Source organism: Pelecanus crispus, chromosome 9 (genome assembly GCF_030463565.1).
Source record: "Pelecanus crispus isolate bPelCri1 chromosome 9, bPelCri1.pri, whole genome shotgun sequence".
Lineage (NCBI taxonomy): Eukaryota > Metazoa > Chordata > Aves > Pelecaniformes > Pelecanidae > Pelecanus > Pelecanus crispus.
The window spans coordinates 9,184,377-9,202,545 of NC_134651.1; positions in this window are offsets into that span (position 1 = coordinate 9,184,377).

Sequence of the window (18,169 nt, forward strand, 5' to 3'; positions counted from 1 at the left end):
TTTATTTTTGCCATAGGAGTAAATAGCAAGCGCACAGAGTGGGAAATCAGCAAGCAGCCTAAGACGAACGGGAGCATCTCTCCGGCATGCTCTCGACTCTGAAAAGCAAATACCACCCAAGGACAGAGTGGTGTGATGGAGGTGACTGAGGGAAAGGCTGGGGAGCCCCTGATTTCACACCAGCACAAGCAAGGACACACAGGGTTGAGCAAGCACTGGAGAAAGAGCTGCAAGCCTGCTTCTGCACAGCCCTGGCATTTTGGAAAGTAAAGGTTGCACAGCCAGGTGCTGCCTACTCGTGTGCCAGCCGCAGGCTCGGCACAATAGCGGGACATCCCCAGCCCTGAGCCCACTTTTCTGCCCAACTCCTGCAGTTTTCTTCTGAAGAGCAGGCGAGAGGGATGAATTTTGCCAAGCGACAGTGAAGGCACCAACCCCGCGCTGAGCATCCTGCCCTTGTGGGGATGGCCACCATGCCCCGGAGGACCCCAGGCAGACGGGGATGCGCAGGCAGAGCAGATGGGAAGAGGAGTTTTTATAAAGATGGGGATAACAAGGAGCATCAAGAAAAGTTTGGAGAGAGAAAACTCAGCTTTTTAGGGCTGACTTTGTTCAGAGGGTCTTCACACACACTTCCTTCTGGTGACTTGTTTCTGAATAATTACTGAACATTGGTGCTTCGCCTCTATTTAAAAACACAAAGTAATTAAAATTGCCTGGGAACTGCAAGAGCAGTGAGAAATATTTGGAGACATCAAGAGACAAGATATATGGAAACCTCCTGCTTGTAGATAGGCTGTTTTCCCAAAGGTGGAAACTACAGAAGTATGTAGATGAGAGGGAAAAATCTCCCTGTCAGATCCCATTGAAATCTCCATTTTGGGCACTGCTGCTCCACTGCTGCTAAGGTAAACCCGATCCTTACCGGGGGAAGCTGCAGGATGTGCCGAGGCATTCGGGACAGGGACAGTGCCGAGAGTTTAGACGGGCTGCTGTGAAGTATCGGGGAGTGAAGATTAAAGTGTGTGTTAGCAGTAAAGCCTGCATTTGCTCTAAGTGCACCCTGGAAAAGGATTTCCTAGAGCAGTTACATCTGATAAGATGCTGGCGCAAGCCAGGCTTTAACTGATGATTCAAGAGAAGGATGTTTTATAGGCAAACGGTTTCAAGTGCTGTTTTATGATATAAATTACACTTGCTCATCTAAGGAATGAATTAGGTGTTGGTAGCATTTGTGGGCTGGAGCCAGAGTCTTACAGTAGTATTTTAGTGATGCATATTGTAATGTTATTATGGGGAGACAACTTACTTGAATACCCTGTGGGCCTCTTGTTTGGAAAGCAAAATAGTCTGGAATGCCACAATAGAAACTGAAAACAGCATACAGGGTAGGGAAGAGGCACAAGAAACACTTGCGGACAGCAAGCTGCTTTTGGCACTGCAAAAAAACCCCAAAATTGTCAGGAAATTCCAAGCTGTGGCTCACAGCCAGTGGGTAATTCACTGTTCATACCCCCTCCAACTTCAAACACAGGGGCTTGCAGAGTGTTCACTTGCTGCACTTCCCAGCTGTGCCAGGCAAATTAAAGGTGTAGTAGCAGCAAGTTAAACAGGCTGCCAGCTTTCATGCACTTAATGGGCTATTGGCTCTTATTTGACTTCATATTCATGATCTTTATCCACTTGAGGGTGAAGCTGAAGTCATTTATATATTTGCATTTAAAACAGAGAAGGGCTGAAGAAGCTGTAATGGCACACAAACTTCCCACAGGCAGAGCGCAAACTTCCAGGCACTCCCCAGCTTACAAACATTGTGCTATGCCACAACAGTGCTGTTATTCCAGCTTTAGGCTAATTTGGGATATCCATATTCCCCAGAAAGCATTCAGAGTTTGTTTTTCCAAATGTGTACAAGCAGCAGCTGCTAGAACATGAACCATATCTTACACGGTGCTTTGAATCCAAGAATAGCAAATAGGCAGGTTAGGGATTTAAAAATGGAGAAACTGAGGCAGTGAGCATTTAAATAATTTGGATAAAAGCCTGCAGCTGAACAGAAAGAGTGTCCAGATAGAAACTCAAGTCTTCACTTCCACTGCTTTGCAGTAATTATGAGTCTGGAAAGCCTTGGAAATTCATTGCTCATGACTTTTGCTATGCAGCAAAGCTGGTCTGAACACAGGGACTAACAGTAGCATAGCCCCTGTATGGTGTAGTCCCTGGGCTGGAGGAGTACCTGCATTCTGCCTTTGCTTGTGAATTTTGACTGCAGTAGATGAGCAGGAGGTTGACAATGGTCTAAATGCTGGCTTTGGAGTTAGGTTTATTGCCACTAGCATTTGTCTGTGTAAACACCTAGAATAAGGTCAAAAGGTGGGGATTCATGAGGAATATGAACTGCCAAGTGAAGGGTGGCCTCCACCACTTGAGAGCATGTCTGGCCCCTTGGTACTAAACTGGTGCTAGAATGGGGAGAGATTTTGTTGCAGGTAAAGCTAAAATACAAAGAAACTGATGTAGTTTGCTCTGGACCTCTGCATGCTTATATTCTTACATGGTGTTTCCAAGAAATCAGTTATTCTCAGCACATATAGCGTCTGTTGCTGAGCACAGAGTCCGTGCACTGGGGAAACTTATGAAACAGCCATACAGACTAGCTCTCGGGTCATAATCCACTCAGCCCCACCTGAAGAAATCCTGCCTTTCCCCAGGAGGGCTTTGTTGCCTTGCTAGAAACCCCCTTATTCACCAGCAACCCCTTGGCAGGGCAGGTGGGTTTTGCCTCTCAGGGAACTCTGTGCTAGCTTTAGCCATTGACTTCTCCCCACCCCAAAAAGCACTTAGATCCCACAGGGTATTTCCCCTGTGTCCCCAGCACGGTGCCCCAGCATTGCCTTACCTCAGCCGGTCACCCCAGGGGACACCCCAGGAGTCCTAAGGCTGCAGTGGGTTGAGTGAGCCGAGTTCGGGAGCAGAACTCAGGACCAGGCTGGCCCCTTGCACACCCTGGAAGGCAAAGCTCAGTGCCAGCACAGGGGGAGGCGCAGGATCCTTCCTGACAACCTTCTCCGAATGACCCAGATTGCGTCAACGGGCTCTGGAGGGAGCCCACAGCCAGTGCTCTTCAGATGGGAGCATAGGATTTGCAACATGGGGCCCAAGAGAGACAAGGAACACAGCAATGGGAAAGGAAAACAGAAGGCCTCAGCACCCTTCCCACCTTCAAAGCTGGTAAATGTCTCTTATTTCTCTTTCTACTCCTTTCTTTTAAACAAGCCAGAGAAATCACCACCTCTCTGTGCAACTTTGCATGCCAAGCGGCAGGGTGTTGGGGGGACCCCAATGCTGAGGACTGAACTTTGCCTTCCAGGCTATTATTCAAAAGTCCAGAGGCAACCTAGCAGACTAGAGTATTGCATGTGTCCAGAATGACCCAACATTTCTCTCCTTTAAATTTAAGGATCATTTGGTAAGATAACTGTACCAATAACCAGGTGCTGCATGTTGTGCCAGCAGAGGAGCCTCCTGGGTTTTGCATGCTTGTTCAGAGGCTACAGACACAGAAGTATTGACTCTTGTAATACCCCTCCAGGTGAAGGGCAGGCATAGGCACCAAAACCAAGTTAGTAAAGGGGGCTGTATGAACCCCCCTGAAATAAGGGGGGGGATGCCAGAAGACCCCACTCCCATGAGAGTCTCCCTTTGGGACACTGCAGCTCTGCAGTGCCTCTTGGGCTGAGCAATGCCTTTTGGCTCACCTAATCTTCTTTAAATGCAACAAGCATCCTTTCCTGTGCAGGTGCAAACCACAAGCACCATTATTCTAGGCATACAAGCCACTTACAGCAACATTGCCTCTCTCTTTTAATGGAAGAGAGGCATCACAGCAGTAGCTACACTACGGACCATTAATCTACTATCAGGTGGCTTGACCCTAGATTTTAACATGCATGTAACTAGAGGTCTACAGCAGAGGTATTGCAGTGCAACTGTAGAAATGCACTTCTACAGGAATAGTTTTAGTGCCAGTTGAACTCAGTGGCAAAAATCCCTCCAGCTCCCGTGTGGCTAGGGGCTCACTTCTATGTGCCCATATACAGGTAAATGCTGCTGGGTGGAATATTGAGTTGTTTACAAAAGTATGAGGCAGCATGATTTCAATAGGTGTTTCACCAGAAATGAAGCAAGATGGGAAGCATAGAATTAATCAGATAGTGACTTAACTGTCATTTAGGTAAAGCTTTTGCTTCAGTACAGAACTGAAAATCTGCAATCCTGATGCAGCCCCACAGATACTTGTAACCCTTGCGCTTCAGGCATGCATCAGTATTCTTTGCTGGGCTGGGTCCAAATCAAGTTGGCTTCACTTAATACCACACCCACCCTTCAGCACAGGCACATTCCTGCCACTTAGTGCTCAGAAATATCATTTCCCAGCTGCACTGCCAGGGGCATGCAGGAGGGATAAGGGGCCAAATTTCTACACAATATCAGTCAATTTAACTCCCAAGTTGCCCAGCAGAGCCATGCCCATTTCTAAAACAGGTCAGCTGCACCCCTCAATAAGCTGGTCTTGCTAACTGGTATGTGTCCAGCAACAGTTTTATGCTTCTGCTAATATCAGTGGAGAATTTACATTACCTTTAATTAGAGCTTTGAAAGATCCCACTTTCTCAGCAACTAGCTTCTGTACTGGGTTTGGATTGAATAATAACCCTCCACACTAGACATGTGGCAAGCTTGGAAAACTGTCCATTTTTTACTCTGCTTCTAATTCTTAACTCTACTGCTGATATGCAAAGGGTGGTGGGGAGACAAAATATGTCTTGTACAAGGAAAGAATGAATGAAAATCTCAGAAATCGCTTAAGCCCATCCATGTCCTACCCACATGCTCACAGCTGGGTGTATTCTGCTTAAAACTGAAGTCTGTCTCCACTAATACACATTTAATTAGCTCTGAGTGAAGCTGCATGTTTTTGACAAGCACTGGAAGTTTCAGAGGCAGGGGAGCATGATGGAAAGCATCCCGCTGCTGCCAGCGGACCTTCCAGGTCTCAGCACTGCAGGCTGCCTCCCAGCTATTAGCAGGTCAGCATTAGGAGAGGTTGCTCCTGGATGGGATTTGCTGTCAGTACAAGGTCTTGGTGTGGAAGGAAATGACCTTTCCTTCCCCCTCACCCTGGCTCCAGCCCTCTTCTCTCCTACTCTGCACATATCCATCCTTCAGTGTCCCCCAAGCTCTGTCTTCCTTATTAGGTTTCCCCTGTCCCATCCAGGTCTTATTCTCCCTCCCCAGCTGTCCTCAAGGCCAAGATGATACCTCCAGCACTGCAAACTGCCTTATGCCCCCTTCCACACCCCTCTGCCCTCCATCTCATGGCCTCCAGGGCTTGTCTGCATTGACCCCACACCAGCTCTGCAGATGTAGCGACAACATGCTGATCTGAGAGATGGTGTGCTTTCAGCACCTCGAAACAAGCCTCCAGCCAAATTATTAAAGCCATTTAATACCACTTGTCTGACTGGTACAGAAGTTACATTACTTCAAATAATTGCATTTCTCGCTAGTTATAGATAAACCAGACCCTTTTTAATCATCAAGATATGGCCTGATGCACATTACAAGGTATTAACAGCCCCATAAGTGAAATAACAGATACAAGACCAAAATCTAAGTCATAAGTGTTCTCAGATGCCTGCAGATTAATCATTTTACATCTGCATAGGAGTATACACCAAAGCTTTCCATCACTGGATAGTCTTAAAGCCACAGGACACCTCTGTTCCCAGTTATGGCTCTGCCTTGTCTACAGGAGGCAAAAGCTTGGTTGCCACCAAACACAAGTTGATGGAAATGCTGAAAACAGGATCTGTAAATTTTGATTCCTTGTTTTCCGTTTCACTCAGTGGAAAAAACAGTCCCTTGTTGTGTCAATCCTTTACAGTGATTATAAAATTGATACTTCTTTCAAAAGGGTTTTTCTTCAAGTACACATCCACTCCTGATCTCATGGGCTCAAACTGTACTTTCAGTATTTTTGGAATTGATTGCAACCTCCTGATCCATAAAAATAAGCAACACCACCAGCAAAACAAGAGCACAGGTGCTGCTGAAATGGCAATCACTCCTCAGGATCTGAGCCTGTAGTTACACAGCCTGAGACAGAAATCCAGGCAGCACAGGTGCCAATTTCCCTCCATTTGGGGATTAAATAGATGACCACATAGCAGTTAGCTGACCTGCCTGTATCCCTGTCAAGGGCTGTAAGTGCTCAAGCAGCAGCACAGCTTTGCCTTAATTACATAAGCACACAGCTTGTTCAAACTCCACTCAGGCCCACACTCAAGGATTTAAAGTAGTCTTTAGTGCAGTCACTGCCTCAAGTGCATTAGTCTCCTTTGCATACACATAAGGTGCTTGAAAGCTTCAGCTCCCATCCTTACTTCTGCAGTCCAAATCATGACTGTTTCATTTTATGCTGTTGAATCAGAAAGGCCAGCAAGCAACTAATGTCAGAGGGGTCAGAGAAAGCAAGGCAAAAAGGTTTGAGCAGAAAAGCTCTGCCAGAATCCACCATAACAGATCAGGTGAGTTTAATCCATCCCCTTTTTATCCTTCCAACCCACTCTCAACCCAGACACAGCAAATTCCATCAGGGCACCAGCAACCCACAGCTGTTTTGGAGCACTGCTCCTAGCCAAGTGCCCAGCATCTGCAGGAGGGCCCGTCACATCACACAAGCAAGCAGCCATTCCAGATTGGCATTTGTGTAGGCACCCGATACAAGTACCCAGCCACAGTCATAAGTCAATCAAACCATCTGCAACTTCCACAGGCAAACTCATCATGTGAGACAAATGCATCACTTATTTTCACCATGGTTAATGACATTTCAGTTCATGCCAAGGAATACAATGGTCAATTGCAGGTTCAGCCTACAAATACCAGAGAAGTCCTGACCTGTGCAATGGACCAAGGATAGAAAGAACGTTCATTTATTTCTCAATTGTTTGTAATCTCTCCAAAACTGGCAAAATTGGCTCCCTCAGAGTTATAGTTAATAAATTATGGCTATAGTCTAGCCCAGAACTCCTCCAGTGATATGTCATTAGATCTGCTGTCTGGTACTACAGACAGCTGCTCCATCCAATAACACTGATTAGAGCACATACACTTGTTCAACTAGAGGCAGCAGCTTCAGAGTTTGAGCATCAAGCTGAGACCAACTAGGTTAGCATCCTTAAAGCCCCTCTAGACAGTTCTGGATGTACAGCACTTGCTGTAAGGACAGGTTGCTCATTTGGGAGAAGTAGGCAGAGGGAGAAGGGAAAGCAAGTCCCTCACCCCAAGCATAAGTATTAAAGACTGGAGCTCCCTGTTGTAGGGCCATGGCAAAACTACTCAGGAAACTAGCTGCAATCAAGCCCTCAAAAATCTTGTCAATGGCATGTTGTTAGGTGCTCTGAGGAAGAAGATATTACAGAAATATGGACTATCATTCATTATTACTGTCAGTTTTACAGGACAAATGTCAGTATAGCACAGCCAGGGCCTCATGCTTCTGATGCCAGCAAGAGCTAGCAGCCCTGGAAAGCAGGTCAGTCAGCCTTGTGCTCGGCTCCAGCTGGGGACAGGGTCACCATCAAGGGCTACCAGGGACAAGCCCCCCCAGTAGCTCAGATCTCTGCCATTTCACACCTTCTCCAAATTTGCCTTTTCTTCCTATGCCATGCTCACCCTATGCCTCAATGATCAGGTGTGCATCCGCTCACACCACCAAGCAGGTTACCAACAGCACTTGTCCCCTATGCAACACTGCAACTAAAGCTCTATTTCCCATATCTTATTTTCCCAAATTCAGATGACTTGGTGCCCACATTCCTCTTCTCCTGGCTGCAGCCTCATATTCCCCGTAAGCTGCACCCCCAGCATTGTGTCTTGGTGGCCACAGGAGCTCTGTCTCACACTACTAACTCACTCTCCCATCTGGTACAGACTCTCCTTACAGGCAGAACCGATCAGCCTCCCTCAGGCAAGGTCTTAGTAATAAGACTGGAATTTTCCAAATATTGACTCATTTAAACCAAAATAATATCATTCTGTTATTATTACCTATAAAGCTGGCTCTGCTTCACCTTCTACAAATCTTCAAAAGTGACTTGGCTGCATCAAAGATAACTTGCATGTAATAGCAGCAGAATCAGGCTGTGCTTAGTGCAGTCCATCAGCTAAACTAAACCTCCAAGACCCCCATCTGCTCCTGTCAAACAGTGACAGGCATAAATCAATACCCTCATTCCTGCACAGCTCTTCCACAACCACATGCCTACACAAGGAGGAAAGCCATACATTCAGCCTTACTGAACTTTAGCGTACAGTAAACACAAAAAGTAGTATCTCAATGTAGTACAATATACATACTTTACCCCAGAAGTCTACAATACAAGGAGTAAAGATACTTTAAGAAACAATGCACAAATAAAAAGGAAATACTTCAGGCTACTGGACACAATAGCTTGGATGTAAAAATAGCACTTTTTCCCCTTGCTTGCAAACATCTTTCCCCAATTCAAACAGCTCACAATTCTTTGGTCTGGCACCTTCAAAAAGTTGTTTTCTTCAAAATGTCTCAGCAAAAAACTCCACAGAAACCATCCCCAACAAACCAGCTACTACTGTTGCTGGGTGAACTATTTATCTGCTCTTAATCTAGCCTTGATCATGAGCACCTGGAACCAGCAAACACCCAGCACATCCTAGGCTGATTGCTCTAAATTGCCATAGTTTCCTTAACTTCAACCTAATGACAATTGGTATCAGCTGAGGGCCTAGGAGCTGCTTCCTTTATTTGGTTATGAGCCCAGGCAGTGTTTGGAGATAACATAAGAGGGGGGGGAGGGAAAAAAAAAAAAAAAAAAAAAAAAAAAAAAAAAAAAAAGAAGAAGAAAAAGAAGTTATTTTTCCTATTAAGCCTGAAGTCAGGGCAGTAGCAAAAGTTAACTTGCTTGTAAGCAAAAGGTTTTGCTTTGTGATACATTGACTGTACCTCTGAAATTCAGGTAAGAGGTTTAACATCCACTTATTTAGCAACAACTTCAAGGGACAGGGAGCAGGAGGTAGAAGATGTTTCGGATGTTTTTGTGTGGCTCGTGTTGCTAAGGAAACTGCCTCCGTGATGCCTGTGTGCTCATCACAGCTGGGTCACTTGGGCTTTGCTTCGCAGGGTAAGGGGTGAGTCATAGCTGGAGAATAAACTGCACAAAGTTGCTGAGGAATACCTTTATCACATACTTCCACTCACATGTGAAAATATAGATTATTAGAAGTAATTAATAATAAAAAACACTAGCAATAAGAGATCTATATTAATACTCTTGCTAGTAGTAGCATGCTGTGTATTAACAATTATATCTAACCCTTCAAATAAACACAGGAAAAATGAAAACAGTAATTTTTCCATGCACTGTTACAGCTCCTGGCAATGTTAGGGTATAACATCAGGATATATCATGCCAAAAATGTCTTGATGATACCACACTCTGAATATCAGTGCTTTCTAGTTCCCATCACATGATACAACCAAAGCCTGGGTTACTAAACCACCTGATCATTTCTGAAACTATCACCAGAAATAGGTGTTTGTGTGAATTGTGTGTTGTACTAGAGGCAACAGTGGGCTTCAATTTGCAGACATGGTGGTTGAAAAAGAAGAAAGGCGTGGTTATTAACTTTTACCAAACCAGTTAGGTGTGCTTACATACAGAAAGGTGCTGGTATATGAATGTGATACCCATATGATAGTTACATATACTCTCCACTTGTAAATTATGTGGTCCTTCTACACCCTCATGCACCTTGTCTCTGAGAAGGCACCAAAGAAATAGTTTTTATTTAATTTCTCCATGTTTGTTTCAGGATTTTTATGTCTTGATTTTGTTTCTGCAAATAGCAATGCATTTGATATAGGACCAGGTGTTTTTAGGCTGTCATAAAGTGTGAATATTACAGAGCTCCATTACAAGGCTTTCATTAACCTGACAGACGTTATATATTTGTACTTAAGGGTCCATCTGGATAATCATCCAGCTTAGCTGAGCTTGCAGAGCCTTGTAGGTCTCCAGAATGGCCTGGAGCTCTTCTGGTTGATCATGGGAAGGTATGGCAACCAGGAGTCTGAATCAGGCCCAATTCTGCTCCTTCTCAAAATTCAGGTCAAACCTTTGAGCTGAGCAGTGGCAGTGGTATTTCTTACCCCAGCGTTTTCCTCTGGCAACCTCATGGGTCCCTTAGTTTGGGCAATACCTATTCAGCGTTGCCCTGGAATAAATCTGGAATGGATCCCAGGGAGCTGGTAGCATTTCTGCTGAAACGAATGGTACATCAAGATGTACTGAACTGAAGAAATGAGCATTCAGTGACTTGTTTAACTCTGTGTGCCTTCCTGTAAGGTATTTCCACTACATTTTCAGACTTCAAGATTTTCCATCTGGCATTAATAGAAGAAAGTATCTAAGGGTTAGGGGCTTAAGCAGTGGGGGTCATTTCTCATGTCTGCTACCCCACAGCGCCGAGGAAGCTGGAAATACCGCATGCCTCTTTCCTCCCCTGTTCCCCCTGCTGGGGGGTTCGTTTTGTTTTCCCACACAGTAGGAGCTGGACCGCCTATTTCTCCATTTTGCTGTCAGGCAGTTTTGTAAGTGTTGGAAAAATAAAATTCCAAGGTACCACCGGCAGTCGTCCAAGTGGATGGAGCTGCCAGTCGGCATCTGCCAGAGCCCCCAGCCAGGGACCCGGCACGTGGGCATTTTTGGTGCTGTGACCTCTGGCTTCAGCCTCCTTTTGGGGCATTTGGAGGACCCTCATGAGGATGCCGAGCGGGTTTTGTTTTATAATTGTAAATCACTGTGAAAGCATGGGGAAGGCTGAGTTCCTGCCATGGAGCCTGAGAGCAGTCAGGGTTTAGGCTGCCTGGTCCCGTCTTGTTTGATTCCCTGTCTCGCTGCATTGGTAAGAAATGCAGGCTGATCGTTGCGTGATGCTTGAAGCAGATGGCTGCTTTCTTTTAAAGCTTTCTTATTACAGAAGTTTGCAAGTGCCAAGATAAGTATTTAACCCTTGAAGGCTTGCATTCAGCACAGGCGCCCCATCAGACCGTCTGCAGGAGCATCACTGCTCACACCAGTGCACCCCCCCCCCCGATGGGCCAGCTTGGCTGGCTCACCATATATTTTGAGTGACTTTAAACAGTCATTCTGTGGACCACGCTTTCATGGGCTTTTTGATATATGTCTGATTGTTTCCTTCAGGCAGGCTGCCTTGCAGCCAGTCCTCATTATTCATCTTAAAGGAGACATGTCAAGACCTGCTTTACAGTTGGGTTTTTTAGCACCCTCTGAGCCCCAAGGCTGGGCAGTCGTGCAGTGTCCTCTTCCCACCTCTGCTCGCCTCTCTGCTCTGCAGCAGCTACCAGACAGGGAGGACACTGGAATGGTGGATCTCAACAAATGCAGCAGGTGACAAAGGCAAGGATCCTCCACACCCCTACAGAGGATCTGCCAAGGTTGTGTTGAATTTTTCAACAATTTCTTTTCATATTTACCATATCCCCTACTGTATTTTGTGCAAATATCATGTTACTTTAGCCATCACTCACCATACCTCTTTTACCTTCGATTTTATAGGCTTTGCCAAGGAGATTGCCTATGTGCTACGTTAGGTGCCTCCATTTGCTCGTATAAGCTGCCATTTCTCCAAATATTGAAATATTAGTAGGCCTCTACATAAATATCTCTCAATGTAGAAGAACGAGATTTAATATTGCTTCTCACTCGTCTAATGGGAGGTTTGTTTGTTTTTACAGTAAAATCATTGCTGTTGCGATTTATCAGCCATGCAAAGGTAACAACCTTCTTATGGCTTGGATAGCAAACTTCACTGTAAAACTTTGCTAGGTTAGTTGTAGTATCCCTTCCAGCTGTAGCTGTTGCATTATGTTCTCTTAATTTTGGGTTATTTGGCCTCAGGATTCCCACTTATGTTCCAAATTTTCTTTTAGTCCTAACCTTGGAAGCTGAGATGAGTTAATACCCAAACCTACCTCTATTCTCGAGGCTAGTCCAACGTTACCTCTAAGTGGGATGCAATTCCATCTGGTGAACTTTGGCTCAGACAACTGATAAATTTATCTGTTGCTGCCAGCTGTGAAATGGCGGGGTGCCTGAAATGAGCATCCGCAGCATCCACCCCCATGAGCCAGGATGTTGTTCTTTGTTTCTGGATCGAGATAAAAAATCATCAGCCTTTTGGGAAGGAAAAGGGTAAAGGGTTAACAGTACAACAATGCCATGAGCTGCTAGGTGACTGTTCTGCCTGACATGATAGGAGTCTTGTGGGAATGCTGCTGTTGTGGACCAATCTGCAAAAGAAGGGCTAATCTTATGTGATGTCAGCCACATATTCTCAGACAAGAACATGTAGAAATGGTTTATTTTAGATCCATCCAACAATCAGAACACACAGAGTAGCTTTGGATGCAAGGATTCAAAGCCAATTCCTCAAAGCCCTTCCCAAAATTTAACCCAAGAGCCTCAAGTGAACATTTGACTTTATATCCACTGATTATCTTTCTAATTATTTGTAAAAAAAGAAGACTGATTTCTGAACTAAGACTTACTGATGATTTAACAGCTTGGCATTTGAGCATCAGTGACTTTGTTTCACTGAATTTTCCCATACGCTCCCTTACCTAGAAATTAGCTCCCATCACACAGCTCTAGGGCCAGTGCTGTATTGTGAAGGGACAACAGGCAGAACACAGTGACGTTGGAAAAGGCAGAAAAACATTCACGTGTTGTTTGGCCACTGACTGCAGGCGTACGTGGCTCAGAGGGGGAAACTGTCAAAGCAAGCCTCTCAGCATATCGTATTATCAATACTGTAGCATCGTGCAGCACGTCATGGGTTGCCTCCAGAGCAACCAAACAACTGAACCCAAAAAACAACCTAAAATAATTTGCAGGTTTTGTGCTTCCATTCTCCATAACCCAACGGTCTCTAAAGAGAATTAATTTGTTTCCAGACTGCCTCAAAAAACCCTTCACCTAGCTTTGACCTCAAATCCTTCTGCTCCAGACAGGACTGAGAGAAGATTGTTCCTTAGGACTCCAGCACTTGTTAATTCTCTTAAAGAGATTACTCAAATCTCCTAAACAAATATCAGACTGGATTTTGGATTAAGCATGGGTGCTAAAATGACCTTGCTGATAAAATCAGCATGATCTAACCTCACAAATTGGAGAGGGAAGCCTTAGATGTAATTTTGCCTCGGTAGGTACTATTCATGGTAAGTTATTGGACTGCTCTGCATCTCTGTTCCCTTACCTCTGATATTCTTGCAATGTTCCTTGAGAACCAATACAAAAAATGTCAGATCTTCCAGACGTTCGTGGAAAAGACAATATACTGACAAAGTCATTTGGGCTACGCACAACCTGTTGTTTTATTTTACTAATGCTTATTGCTTTTTCCATTTCTCATATTTGAGCTGTCTGGTTCATTTCAGTGTCAGCACAAGGCTGGTTTGCACAGCATCCCGACTCCTGTGTTAATCAAATTGCCATTGTTCGGAAGTGGATTTAGCTTAGCGCATTTGGCAGGGTGCTCCGATGCAGGTGCTGGGGCATGCTGGCATACCCTGGGGTCCACCACGGACCCATCTCCCCTGCCTGCTGCCTTCGGGTGATTTCCCTACTGTGCAGCTAAAATCCAGAGTTATTTATGTCCTGCGTCTATTTGTGCAGCTTTCTTTGTGTCTCACTTGAGTTTCAGAAATAATTAACCCTGCAAAGACAGATGTGGGGTTTGGCCATGTAACAGACATTTTCTTAAGAACTAGAAGTGGCTCAGTGAAGTTTGCATTAAGAGTTTTTGCTGTTGTGTTGTGACCAGGAACGAAGCCCAGAAATTTTATCTGTGATGAGCATTTCACAAAAGAGAGATCATTAAGTCAAAACTGTATCACTTTCAACCTACATCTCTTCTGTTGTTGTTCTGTTACTGTTCTTCTATAACCCCAGCAGATTTCCTTGCAAAATCTCTAGTGTCTGCAATGGAAACAATTTCAAATCCAATAAGAATTCACAGACTATTAAAAAAAAAAAAAGAAAAAAATACACTGGAGGGCAAAGCCCATCATGACTGAAGCACTTACGTCTACCTTCAAATCTCTTTGCCCAAATTTCAGTTTAATTTACTCATTTGCTAATCCTAATTTTCCAGTTCTGTGCTTACAATATCTAACCAAATATCACTCATGTGGAAACACATTAAAATTCTGCAACAAGCTGGAACTTGTGGCTTCAAAACTCTTGTCAGCTTTGCTTCTCTACCGTCAAGATGTAATGGTGGGTTTGCTTCCTTCTCTTCAGAAACATATTAGTTGCATTCACGGGTCCCTTCCTGAGCACTGTGCTCCATTTCTCTCTCACTGTTGTCCATTACGGCAAAAGTCCCCTACTTCCACTAAACTTCAAGTATACCTAATGCAGAAATATAACCTTTTCTGAAAGGTCTCTTCATATGCTATTGTTTAGTTTTCTTTGGTTTTAAATAATTTAATATATTTTTATAAAGAATGTTGACACTGTGATGTGCTGCACATAGAAATAGCAAATAATTGTAGTGTGACAAAATATTGGGAATACTGCAATCTATGCACAGCAATCAGAACTGAGAAACTGTGTGTTATACACTCTTGATTTCTGACAAAATGAAGAGCAAGCTGATTTTGTTCCGATAGTGAGGGCTGCCATTTGAACAGGCAGAGCCAAAGGCTACATCCCCATCACACCGCCCCTGGTTCCTCTGTCCCAGATGGAGTGGGGCTGGGTCTCGCATCTGCACAGGGAATGCTGGGCAGGGGCACACGGCAGATCTGACCCCCTCCGATCCCAGCTGGGCTCCCAGGGATAAAAGTGTCTGTAAGGATCGCAGGCTGAGGCTGAAAGTGCATCTCCGGATGAGGCAGCTGAAAGTCGCTTTGTACTCGGTAGTGCTGGCTCCCTTCCCTCCACAGCTGTCTCCTTCGCTCCCTTCAGGGGGTTATATTTCTGTGAGCTAATTTAAGGAGAAAAGCCTTTTTAATCCAGTATCTTACAGACTCAAAGTCTGGGTATTTTTTATTTTGAATAAAATATGAATATTAAGCTCTTTAGGCAGGGACTTTGTCTTCCAACATCTCTTCAAAGCACTTAGCATGCTGCTGGGATTACAGGTGGAAATACTACAAATAATATAATACAGTTTGGATCTCAGAGATCTGTTTCGTTAGGAATGGGCTCACAAAGTGTATCTGTATGCTGTTATAGAAAAGGCTCAGGTATGAGGAGGGCTTCCCCAGAAGTCAGTGCTGAGCCTTGCCCTGGAAGAGCTTGGGGTCAAGAATCTATTTTGATTCAGGTTTCTTTGTCATTCACGAGGCTCTTTTTGTTTTGCTTCCACCAGTAAAAAAGGGCCACCATGCCCAAGGAACAACAATAAAGTTTAGCATACAGAGCACTCATTTAACAAGTAGACAAGAGCTGTTTAATCCTGCAAGATAATGATATATAGTAGTTCAAGACAGAAAGCGAGAATGAATTCCCTAACCAGCTGGAGGCAAACAGGTAAAAAGGACTTAAGAAAGAAAAACCCCTGTAGAAAAGAATATATTATTAACTGAAAAAGTAATTTAACAGAATAGTAATGTTCTCATACCACTGAGCAAATCTAATACCAACTCTGCAAATCTAATAAGATCTCTGCAAAAGCAGAGAAGTTCAATCTGAAGTGCACTCTTTTGAGGCTGAGGCCAAGGTCTATTAAGTACCACAGAAATACTTCATCAGCTTCAACACAAGCTGGATCAGGCCTCCACTGGATTTGGATCATCAGTGGCTGTTATTGTCTCTACGGAATATTCCACTCAAACTCACCACGGCGATTAGAGTTACATGTAATTTCCACAACAATACAAGCAAATTCTCAATATGCACTGCTTTTGAACACGGAGCGCAGCAGGCACCGCTGTGTTTGCGCCAGAGCTGTTTCTTGCATTAAACAAGAACCAAACTGGCCCAGAAAAATAACAAGTGGGTGGGAGGCAAACATCAGACCTTCTTAAATGAGGTTCAATCAATAGGCAGACCCCACACAAGAATCCTAGGCTCATCCTCTGAGGGATCCGTGAATAGTCAACAAGAGACATGCAGCCCATCTTGCAATGATTATGCCATTGTGTTGTCAGCCATTGTATTTCTCATTTCACTAACATCCAGCTCATTGTACTTCAGTTACTTCCTTACTGCACACATCAGCTGGAAATGATCAGCTCCATTACCCACAGCTCCTAAAGGCTCCACGCCGTAATCCATGTGGAATTCAGCAGGCTTCAAGGTACATGGAAAAGGCTGGCCATGCAATGGTATTTCATACAACTCAACTGCTGTGCACCCAGCTATCTCAGGCTATCACTTCTTTGCAGGTCCCAGCAATGTCCCTCAGTTCAGTGTTCCATTAACTTTTTCACCCTTTATTTCTTAAAAAGCCCAGAAATAATCTTAATCCCCCTTATCTTGCTACACTATTATCTTGCTGCATTCCTGGTGGCTTCACACAGAGATTTTTGTGGAACTATGTTTTTTCACTTAGCCCAAAATTGACTTGGAGGAAGACAGTGCAAAGAGGTCTTTCCTTGAGCAAGCTAGAAATAGAAATGAAAGTCTCAGTTTGTGCCTGATTTTAATTTGGATGAGATTGGAGGAGGGTTTGTTTTACTGCAGTTTAAGAGAAGGGAGTACCTCTCATTTGAGATGGGAGATTGATTCCTGATAGATCCTCCCTTTAGATTAGTCCCTTGGAGGAGCCCAGGATGATCCACACACCCTTGTCTGCTGGGACCAACAATTAAGCCAACCCTGTCAACTCTGGAAAGAGTATAATGGTGATGTCAGTAGTGTCCTTTGCCCAATGAACTGAGGGTGTCTGTAATGGAAAAAGGAGGTGTAAGATTGGCAACTGCTTAAATGCAACTGGCCAGGAAGAACAGGTACAAAATCCACTTACTTTAGTGTGGGATTGAAGTAGTTTTATGGATCATACATTTGTAATGGCCTGCTGTATTAATAAATTCAGTAAAGAAGCTTTCAAGTTCGAAAGAAGCCTCTCAGTCTATTGCTTCAGAAAGCACAGTCCAAAAGCTATTGATCTATTTATACAGATATGCACCCAACAGAGTTATCAGAATCAATGCAAACACTCAGAAAAAGATTCAATATAAATAATAAATAAGTAAAGACCCAGGAAATAGAAAGGTACAATTTAAAACTAATTGAAATGCTGACCCAAAGAATAGCTGTTTATGTGGATTACTGCAAAGGCAATTCCGAGAAAGGGAAAGAGAGTGCAAAAAGTAAGTGGATAATTTCAGAGGTGGCAGACAAGAGAACAGACAAGCAGCATCCAGCTCAAAGGAGATGGGCAAGGGCTAGAAAGTGGTGGAAGCAACATTGGATTTTTTTCAATTTTTTTTTATATATGAATTTAAAATTACATTTTACAAAACAAAGTCAGAGCACTGTTATTGAAATCAACCCAGGGGAGAGTACAGGAGCAGCACCGGCATCTGCATATATGTGTTTTCCATGGCTGGGCAGTCTAATTTTGCACCCATGTTCTTTTTTGAGGTCAATAGATGTTTTGACATGATCCCTGTTTGTTGGGTTGGTGAGCCATTTTTCATCTGCCTTGGTTGCCTCTGAAGCTGCCTGGGATGGGATGGGATGGGGTGGGGTGGGGTGGGGTGGGGTGGGGTGGGGTGGGATGAGGCTGGGCCAGCCACTGCCACCAGTCTTTTGAAGTACATATCAGCCAGTTCATCGGTTCAGGATTTAGGCTGATAACCATATGGTAGGCTTTGGGTCATGCCTATCCTACACTGTGATGTGGACAGCCTATCTTGAAAATATTACTTAAATTCTTCTTTGAGGCCTGATGAAGACCAGGAGCCCCAACAGCTCAGTGCTGGGTACAGCAGCAAAGAAAGGCCAGCTCCAGCCCTGGACAACTCACACCATGCTCTAGTTTCATTTCAGGTGTGGCCCAGCCAAAAATACAAAGGCAGGTTCAGACC